The sequence below is a fragment of the Pleurodeles waltl genome, chromosome 10, assembly GCF_031143425.1.
Source record: "Pleurodeles waltl isolate 20211129_DDA chromosome 10, aPleWal1.hap1.20221129, whole genome shotgun sequence".
NCBI lineage: Eukaryota > Metazoa > Chordata > Amphibia > Caudata > Salamandridae > Pleurodeles > Pleurodeles waltl.
The window spans coordinates 442608802-442620008 of record NC_090449.1 but is presented as its reverse complement, the minus strand read 5'-3'; positions in this window follow the sequence as shown (position 1 = coordinate 442620008).

The following is an 11207-nucleotide window of genomic DNA, read 5'->3' as shown; positions in this document are numbered from 1 at the left end:
CCCCCCATGTTCTTTAATATCACCCATGCCCCAATTTTCAAACGGTGAGTAAACCGTCTACTATCATCATGTCGATATTTCATTTTCTTTTGAGACTTCTTCACTTTATAATTCTCTATGGCATTATCAACACACAATCCTCTACCAACACACATTTCTTGTTTTCTAAACAACTCAGAATGAGACTGGAACGAGGATATCTTCCTCTTAGTAACATAAAAGGAGAAACACCGGAATGTTGCGTGTTGTGATATGCCAACCTTTTCTCTCTGACAAACTCAATTACACCCATAACACAAGTCAAATCAGTTTGCACTCCCTCCTTCAGCAACCTGTTTGCTCTCTCAACATCTTAATTAGTTTGGGGACCATACAATGAAACTGTATAATGTTGGTGTCATTCATTTCAGAAACAATTCCATTTTGTCCGATATTAACTGTACACCATTAGTTCATTGGTACATTTTCTAAAGCAAAAACATTTGCAAGAAAACGTTCTGCTACTTGAGTAGTCATACTACCAACAAAATCGTAATATACCCATTTTGAAAAGTAATCTACCAACACAATCAAGTGATCATGTGGTAAGGAAGAAATAGGTCCTGCAAAGTCTTAGGCTAGTCTCTTCCATGGGTCTCCGCCAATGGAACAGGCACCATTAGAGTATCACATAGTTTCCAATGCTTATTGGACAATAAACATTTGTCACATCTCTTAAAAAACTTCTCCAATTTACCGGAATGAACGTTTTAGAAAATTCCAAGTAAATCCTAAATGTCCTGTGTGAGCCAACAACACTACCTTATTTCTTAACTTATTTGGCGGAATATATGTATCCCCACTCAGAATATTGTTTTCTACTTTCAATTCATCAGCAATTTGAAAAAAAAGATTAAGTTCACCTTGCAGTATTTTTTATTTGAGGCCTACCCTTCTCCACATGCTCTTACACGTTCTTCAAAACGTTATCCTCTTCACATGCCTTGTACCATTCACTTTCATCAATCATACAGTGACACTGTTTTGAAATGTCTATACCAGCTACAACGCATTTGTCATTTAACCAATCCACATCTTCTGTATTCTGGGCCATTGGAAGCTGAGACAAACAATCTGCAGACTATTTGTGGATCCTGCAGATTAGCACACTTCAAAACTGTGGGGCATATTTATACTCTGCGCCGGAATTGCGTCGTTTTTTTTGACGCAATTCCGACGCAAAACTAACTCCATATTTATACTTTGGCGTTAGACGCGTCTAGCGCCAAAGTCCATGGAGTTTGCATCATTTTTTAGCGTGGACACCTACTTTGCGTTAATGAGATGCAAGGTAGGCGTTCCCGTCTACAAAATTGACTCCGAGGCATGTGCGCCGTATTTACACTCGGGCAAAATTCACGCCCGGGAGTGGGTGGGTCAAAAAAAATGACGTCCGGCCGCTTTTGCGCCGTTTTTTAGCGCCTGGACAAGGCAGGCGTTAAGGGACCTGTGGGCTCTGAAGGAGCCCAGAGGTGCCCTCCCATGCCCCCAGGGACACCCCCTGTCAACCTTGCCCACCCCAGGAGGACACCCAAGGCTGGAGGGACCCATCCCAGGGACATTAAGGTAATTTCCGGTAAGTACTTTTTTTTTCTTTTTTTTTCTGGCATAGGGGGGCCTGATTTGTGCCCCCCTACATGCCACTATGCCCAATGACCATGCCCAGGGGACAGAAGTCCCCTGGGCATGGCCATTGGGCAAGGGGGCATGACTCCTGTCTTTGCTAAGACAGGAGTCATTTCTATGGGGGTTGGGAGTCGAAAAAAATGGCGCAAATCGGGTTGAGGTGAAAAATTTGCCTCAGGTTGCCCCATTTTTTGGCGCCCAAGCTCCATATCCCCCTACGCCGGCGCTGCCTGGTGTACGTCGTTTTTTTCCACGCACACCAGGCAGCGCCGCCAGCTAACGCCGGCTAACGTCATTGATTAAATACGGCTCCCGCTTGGCGCTTCAGAATGGCGTTAGCCGGCGCTATTTTTTTTGACGCAAAACTGCGCTAGCGCAGTTTTGCGTCAAAAAGTATAAATATGGCCCTGTATTCCTGCAATTTGGACAGAATACCAATAAGTCTAGATTATGCTCCACATATTCTTTTACCACCTAATAAATAAGGTAAAGATTTGTGATTTGTACACAGGGTAAAAATGTGTTCCCCACACATAGGTCTTGAATTTTTCAATGCCCCATGCACTTGCCAACGCATCCGACCCTATTGTGCTGTATCCACTTTCAACTTCTTTAGGTGCTCATTATGCAAAAGCAATAGCACATTCCTTTCTACCCACTGTTTGACATAAAAAAAACACCTGTGTCAATTGCACTCGCATCCACAGTAATGGTGCATTCAACACCCAATATGTATGTTTTAAAGCTGGAACATTCATTAATATGTTTTATATCATGAAACGCTTTTTTCTCTATATCACCCCAAACAAATTTTTCTCATTTTCTGAAGGGACTCCATGATGATAGCATACCCCTCCACAAACCTGGAATAATAACCAGACAGTCCCACAAAGGATTGCGGTTCATCTCCATCCTTGTGTGGAGGTACTTCCCTTAATTCTTTAAGAAGATCCATTTTGGGCATGATGCCCTCCAAAGTTATCTTATGACCAAGATATTCAATCGAATTTGGGAAAATCGCATTTATCTTTTGCCACAGTCATACTCCACTCTTTTAAAATGCTTAATACTTTGTTTCAGATCATATGTTCTTCTCCTGTTTTTGCTAAATTTAAAATATCATCCTGGAAGGCCTGCACACCACTTACATCCTTAAATAAGCAAAACATGAGCTTCTGAAAGACGCTAGCCACTGAGGCTAAACGAAAGTCTTAACCATTTGAGATTTTTTCAGAAGTAACCTGGTGAAATGCTGCCTTCAGATCGATGGTACCAAAGAACTTAGCTTCTCCATATCATTGTCCGTAGTTCCTGAATTTTAGGTAGTGAGTTTAAGTGTACTACAATGTTCTTATATAAGGAACGTAAATCAGCACCCGGTCTTATTTGACCTCCTTTCGTCTTCGTTATCACAATAGCACTAACTCACTCAGCAGCATTTAATGGCTCAAAAATCTTACCTTCACATAACTATTCTAAGTGTTTCCTTAAATCACTTGTTACGTGTCATTGCACATCTCATGCTTTATGAGCCACAGGCATGGCATTCTCTTTCAGTACTATTTGATATTCAAAACTTTTCACTTCGCCAATCTTGTTATAAAACATTTCAGGGTATTTTGCAGAAATGTTTTCAATATCCTATGACTTTTGATCAATCAACATCACTGGAGTATTAGTACCAGGTCTTGAGATATTTCTCAATATTCCTTTATCCACCCATCCCATAACATCTTTGCCATTAACGGTCACATAGATTTTTGTAAATATCACTCTTTCAGCAAAATGTAAAGTGTCCTCAAAAAATCCCAATGTTTCTATTTCTGAATCTCCATAAGCCACTGCCTTTATATATACCTGTTTGACATTTTTGTTGGACCAATAAAATGTTTATGTGTCTTTAGATAACATGGTAAGATGCAGGCATTATTTTAATCTTGGTATTACCAATAGTGACTGGACAAAAGGAACCTTTCCTGCTGGCCACATACCCTTTGTTTCTTTCTACTTCAGTTACTTTGTGTTCTTTCACATCTATTGTCAATACAACTTCACTGAATTCCTCATTCTTTTCTTGTACATCACAGTGATGTACTGTAGGAAGTTGGCTCTGTATATACTATTTCAAAGTAAGAAATAGTGTGCACAGAGTCCAAGGGTTCCCCTTAGAGGTAAGATAGTGGCAAAAAGAGATAATTCTAATGCTCTATTTTGTGGTAGTGTGGTCGAGCAGTAGGCTTATCAGAGGGTAGTGTTAAGCATTTGTTGTACACACACAGGCAATAAATGGGGAACACACACTCAAAGACAAATTCCAGGCCAATAGGTTTTTATTTAGAAAAATATATTTTCTTAGTTTATTTTAAGAACCACAGGTTCAAGATTTACAAACAATACTTTAAATGAAAGGTATTGCACTCAGGTATCTTAGGAACTTTGAATTATCACAATAGCATGAACAGTTTTGGCAAAAATGGCAATAATCTATTTTAAAAGTGGACACAGTGCAAAAATCAACAGTTCCTGAGGGAGGTAAGTAAATGTTAAGTTCACAGGTAAGTAAAACACTTACAGGGTTCAAAGTTGGGTCCAAGGTAGCCCACCATTGGGGGTTCAAGGCAACCCCAAAGTTACCACACCAGCAGCTCAGGGCCGGTCAGGTGCAGGGATCAAAGTGGTGCCCAAAACACATAGGCTTCAATGGAAATAGGGGTGCCCCGGTTCCAGTCTGCCAGAAGGTAAGTACCTGCGACTTCGGAGGGCAGACCAGGGGGGTTTTGTAGGGCAACGGGGGTGACACAAGCAGGCACAGAAAGTACACCCTCTGCGGCACAGGGGCGGCTGTGTGCAGAGTGCAAACAGGCGTCGGGTTTTCAATAGGAATCAATGGGGAGACCCGGGGGTCTCTTCAACGATGCAGGCAGGCAAAGGGGGAGCTCCTCGGGGTAGCCACCACCTGGGCTAGGAAGAGGGTCGCCTGGGGGTCGCTCCTGCACTGAAGTTCGGTTCCTTCAGGACCTGGGGGCTGCGGGTGCAGTGTGTTTTCCAGGCGTCGGGTTCCTTGTAGCAGGCAGTCGCGGTCAGGGGGAGCCTCTGGATTTCCTCTGCACGCTTCGCTGTGGGAGCTCAGGGGGGTCAACTCTGGCTACTCACGGGCTCGCAGTTCCCTGGGAGTCCTCCGTGTAGAGTCAGTTTTCCGCAGGTCGAGCCGGGGGCGTCGGGTGGAAAGTCTCACGCTTCCGGCGGGAAACGTGTGGTCTTTAAAAGTTGCTTCTTTGTTGCAAAGTTGCAGGTCTGTTGAACAGGGCTGCTGTTCTCGGGAGCTTCTTGGTCCTTTTAGATGCAGGGTAGTCCTCTGAGGCTTCAGAGGTCGCTGGACCCCGGGGGATGCGTCGCTGTTGCAGTTTTTCTTGAAGTGGGGAGACAGGCCGGTAGGGCTGGGGCCAAAGCAGTTGCTGTCTCCGTCTTCTCTGCAGGACTTCAGGTCAGCTGTCCTTCTTCGTCTTCAGGTTGCAGGAATCTATCTCCCTTGGTTCTGGGGACCCCTAAATACTCGATTTAGGGGTGTGTTCAGGTCTGGGAGGATAATAGCCAATGGCTACTAGCCCTGAGGGTGGCTACACCCTCTTTGTGCCTCCTCCCGATGGGGACGGGGTCACATCCCTAATCCTATTGGGAGAATCCTCCATCTGCAAGATGGAGGATTTCTAAAAGTCAGAGTCACCTCAGATCAGGACACCTTAGGGGTTGTCCTGACTGGGCAGAGACTCCTCGTTGTTTTTCTCATTATCTCCTTCAGCCTTGCTGCCAAATGTGGGGGCAGTAGCCGGAGGGGCGGGCATCTCCACTAGCTGGGATTCCCTGTGGCGTTGTAACAAAGGGGGTGAGCCTTTGAGGCTCACCGCCAGGTGTTACAGTTCCTGCAGGGGGAGGTGAGAAGCACCTCCACCCAGTACAGGCTTGGTTCCTGGCCACAGAGTGACAAAGGCACTCTCCCCATGTGGCCAGCAACATGTCTGGTGTGTGGCAGGATGGCAGAAACTAGTCAGCCCACACTGGTAGTTGGGTATGTTTTCAGGGGGCACCTCTAAGATGCCCTTTGGGTGTATTTCACAATAACATGTACACTGGCATCAGTGTGCATTTGTTGTGCTGAGAAGTTTGATACCAAACTTCCCAGTTTTCAGTGTAGCCATTATGGTGCTGTGGAGTTCGTGTATGACAGACTCCCAGACCATATACTCTTATGGCTACCCTGCACTTACAATGTCTAAGGTTTTGCTTAGACACTGTAGGGGCCTAGTGCTCATGCACCTATGCCCTCACCTGTGGTATAGTGCACCCTGCCTTAGGGGCTGTAAGGCCTGCTAGAGGGGTGACGTATCTATGCCATAGGCAGTGTGAGGTTGGCATGGCACTCTGAGGGGAGTGCCATGTCGACTTAGTCATTTTCTCCCCACCAGCACACACAAGCTGGCAAGCAGTGTGCATGTGCTGAGTGAGGGGTCCCCAGGGTGGCATAAGACATGCTGCAGCCCTTAAAGACCTTCTCTGGCATCAGGGCCCTTGGTACCGGGGGTACCAGTTACAAGGGACTTACCTGGATGCCAGGGTTGTGCCAATTGTGGAGACAAAGGTACAGTTTTGGGAAAGAACACTGGTGCTGGGGCCTGGTTAGCAGGCCTCAGCATACTTTCAAATCATAACTTGGCATCAGCAAAGGCAAAAAGTCAGGGGGTAACCATGCCAAGGAGGCATTTCCTTACACACACACCCCCTCCCCCCAAACAAAAGAGGATGAGACTAACCTTTCCCAAGAGAGTCTTCATTTTCTAAGTGGAAGAACCTGGAAAGGCCATCTGCATTGGCACGGGCAGTCCAAGGTCTCTGTTCCACTATAAAGTCCATTCCCTGTAGGGAGATGGACCACCTCAACCGTTTTGGATTTTCACCTTTCATTTGCATTAGCCACCTGAGAGGTCTGTGGTCAGTTTGAACTCCAAAGAGAGTACCAAAGAGGTATGGTCTCAGCTTCTTCAGGGACCAAATCACAGCAAAGGCCTCTCTCTCAATGGCATTCCAATGCTGCTCCCTGGAGAGTAACCTCCTGCTAATGAAAGCAACAGGTTGGTCAAAGCCATCATTATTTGTTTGGGACAAAACTGCCCCTATCCCATGTTCAGAGGCATCAGTCTGCACAATGAACTGCTTGGAGTAATATGGATCTTTGAGAACTGGTGCTGTGCACATAGCTTGTTTCAGGGTGTCAAAGGCCTGTTGGCATTCTATAGTCCAGTTTACCTTCTTAGGCATTTTCTTGGAGGAAAGTTCTGTGAGGGGTGTCACTATGGATCCATATCCCTTCACAAACCTCCTGTAGTACCCAGTCAAGCCAAGGAATGCCCTGACTTGAGTCTGGGATTTTGGAGCTACCCAGTCCAGAATAGTCTGGATCTTGGGTTGGAGCGGCTGAACTTGGCCTCCACCTACAAGGTGTCCCAAGTAAACCACAGTACCCTGCCCTATCTGACATTTGGATGCCTTGATAGAGAGGCCTGCTGCTTGCAGGGCCTGCAAAACCTTCTTCAGGTGGACCAGGTGATCCTGCCAGCTGGAGCTAAAGACAGCAATATCATCAAGATAAGCTGCACTAAAGGACTCCAAGCCAGCAAGGACTTGATTCACCAAACTTTGGAAGGTGGCAGGGGTATTCTTTAAGCCAAACAGCATCACAGTAAACTGATAATGCCCATCAGGTATGGAGAATGCTATCTTTTCTTTTGCTCCTGGTGCCATTTTTATTTGCCAGTACCCTGCTGTCAAGTCAAAGGTACTCAAGTATCTGGCAGCACCCAAATTTATCAATTAATTCATCTGCCCTTGGAATGGGATGGGCATCTGTCTCGGTGACAGATTTAAGTCCTCTGTAGTCCACACAAAACCTCATCTCTCTCTTACCATCCTTGGTGTGAGGTTTGGGGACTAAGACCACTGGGCTAGCCCAGGGGCTGTCAGAGTGCTCAATGACTCCCAATTCCAGCATCTTGTGGACTTCCACATTGATGCTTTCCTTAACTTGGTCAGACTGTCTAAAAATGTTGTTTTTGACAGGCATGCTGTCTCCTGTGTCCACATCATGGGTACACAGGTGTGTCTGACCTGCGTTAGGGAAAAGAGCTCAGAAAACAGTTGTAAGACTTTCCTACACTCAGCTTGCTGTTGGCCAGAGAGGGTGTCTGAATAGATCACTCCATCTACTGAGCCATCTTCAGGGTCAGTGGAGAGGAGATCAGGGAGAGGTTCACTCTCAGCTTCCTGGTCCTCATCTGCAACCATTAACATGTTTACATCTGCCCTGTCATGAAAGAGTTTGAGGCAGTTCACATGGATCACCCTTTTGGGGGTCCTGCTAGTGCCTAGGCCTACCAGGTAGGTGACCTGACTCTTTTCTTCTAGCACTGGGTAAGGGCCACTCCATCTGTCCTCAAGTGCCCTGGGAGCCACAGGCTCCATGACCCAGACCTTCTGCCCTGGCTGAAACTCAACCATAGCAGCCTTTTGGTCATACCACGTCTTCTGGAGTTGTTGGCTGGCCTCAAGGTTTTTACTTGCCTTTTCCATGTACTCTGCCATCCTGGAACGTAGGCCTAGTACATAGTCCACTATATCTTGCTTAGGCTCATGGAGAGGTCTCTCCCAGCCTTCTTTAACAAGAGTTAGTGGTCCACTTACAGGATGGCCAAACAGAAGTTCAAAGGGGTAAAACCCTACTCCCTTCTGAGGCACCTCTCTGTAGGCAAAAAGAAGACATGGCAAGAGGACATCCCATCTCTTTTTGAGCTTTTCAGGGAGCCCCATGATCATGCCCTTCAATGTCTTGTTCAATCTGTCCACAAGACCATTGGTTTGTGGATGGTATGGTGTGGTGAATTTGTAGGTCACCCCACACTCATTCCACATATGTTTCAGGTATGCTGACATGAAGTTGGTACCTCTGTCAGACACCACCTCCTTAGAAAAATCCCACTCTGGTAAAGATACCAATGAGTGCTTTGGCTACTGCAGGGGCAGTAGTGGACCTAAGGGGAATTGCTTCAGGGTACCTAGTAGCATGATCCACTACTACTAGGATATACGGATTTCCTGAGGCTGTGGGAGGTTCAAGTGCACCCACTATGTCCACACCCACTCTTTCAAAAGGGCACCCACCACTGGAAGTGGAATGAGGGGGGGCCTTTGGATGGCCACCTGCCTTACCATTGGCTTGACAGGTGGCACAGAAGGCACAAAACTCCTTTACTTTCTGGGACATGTTGGGCCAATAAAAATGGTTGACTAACCTCTCCCAAGTCTTGGTTTGTCCCAAATGCCCAGCAAGTGGAATATCATGGGCTAAGGTCAGGATGAACTCTCTAAACTCCTGAGGCACTACCACTCTCCTAGTGGCGCCAGATTTGGGGTCTCTTGCCTCAGTGTAAAGGAGTCCATCTTCCCAATAGACCCTATGTGTTCCACTGATTTTTCCTTTGTTCTCTTCAGCAGCTTGCTGCCTAAGGCCTTCAAAAGAGGGACAGGTTTCTTGTCCCTTACACAGCTGTTCCCTTGTGGGTCCCCCTGGGCCTAAGAGTTCCACCTGATAAGGTTCCAACTCCAAGGGCTCAGTTCCCTCAGAGGGCAGAACTTCTTCCTGGGAAGAGAGGTTCTTTTTCTTTTGCTGTGTTGAAGCTGGTTTGCCAGTCTTCTTTCCTTTTCTCTTGGAGGGTTGGGCCATTATTCCAGGCAGGCTCCAACACCTCTTTTTTCACCCTCAGCCTTGCACTGTGCCCTTGTCTTGACACACACCAGTTCAGGGATACCCAGCATGGCTGCATGGGTTCTGAGTTCTACCTCAGCCCATGCTGAGGACTCCAGGTCATTTCCAAGCAAACAGTCTACTGGGATATTAGAGGAGACTACCACCTGTTTCAGGCCAGTGACCCCTCCCCATTCTAAAGTTACCATAGCCATGGAATGTACTTTAGTCTGATTGTCAGCATTGGTGACTGGATAAGTTTGTCCAGTCAGGTATTGTCCTGGGGAAACCAGTTTGTCTGTCACCATTGTGACACTGGCACCTGGATCCCTCAGGCCTTCTATACTAGTCCCATTAATCAAGAGTTGCTGCCTGTATGTTTGCATATTAGGGGGCCAAGCAGCCAGTGTGGCCAAGTCCACCCCACCCTCAGAAACTAATGTAGCTTCAGTGTGAACCCTGATTTGCTCTGGATACACTGTTGATCCCACCTGGAGACTGGCTATTCCAGTGCTCACTGGAGTAGTAGTAGAAGTGGAACCTTTCCTGGGACAGGCCTTGTCTCCAGTTTGGTGCCCCTGCTGATTACAGCTACGACACCAGGCTTTTTTGGGATCAAAGTTTTTACCCTTGTACCCAAAACTGGATTGTGAAGAGGCTTTTGACCCTCCCTCCTGAGCAGGTTTTTGGGGCCTTGTAGAAGACTCTTTACTTTTACCCTTTGATGTCTCAACACTCTTCCTCTGGGGAGTCTTTGTGACCCCTTTCTTTTGGTCACCCCCTGTGGAAGTCCTGGTCACCCTAGTCTTGACCCAATGGTCTGCCTTCTTTCCCAATTCTTGGGGAGAAATTGGACCTAGGTCTACCAGATGCTGATGCAGTTTATCATTGAAACAATTACTTAAAAGGTGTTCTTTCATAAACAGATTGTACAGCCCATCATAATCATTTACACCACTACCATTAATCCAACCATCCAGTGTTTTGACTGAGAAGTCAACAAAATCAACCCAGGTCTGGCTTGAGGATTTTTGAGCCCCCCTGAACCTAATCCTGTATTCCTCAGTTGAGAATCCAAAGCCCTCAATCAGGGTAGCCTTCATGAGGTCATAGGATTCTGCATCTTTTCCAGAGAGTGTGAGGAGTCCATCCCTACACTTTCCAGTGAACGTTTCCTAAAGGAGAGCACCCCAGTGAGATTTGTTTACTTTTCTGGTTGCACAAGCCCTCTCAAAAGCTGTGAACCATTTAGTGAGGTCATCACCATCTTCATATTTTGTTACAATCCCTTTGGGGATTTTTAGCATGTCAGGAGTATCTCTGACCCTATTTAAGTTGCTGCCACCATTGATGGGAGCCAAGCCCATCTCTTGTCTTTCCCTTTCTATGGCTAGGAGCTGTCTCTCTAAAGCCAATCTTTTGGCCATCCTGGCTAACAAGAGGTCATCTTCATTGAGGCTGCCCTCAATGCTTCCAGAGCTGTTGGACTCTCCTGTGAGAGAAGCACCAACTCTGACTTTCACTTGTGGAGTCAGGGTTGGAGAAACCTGTTCTCCTTATCTAGGAGTGGAGGGGGGAAATTGTCCTCCACTTCACTAGCATCATCCTCTATAAGGACATCTTCAGAGGGGTTGTCTCTAGCAAACTCTGCCAAGAGCTCCTGGAGCTGTACTTTGGTAGGGATGAACCAGTTTTAAGTTTCTTGATTTTGCAGAGAGTCCTTAGCTCTGACATCCTAAGATGCAGGTAA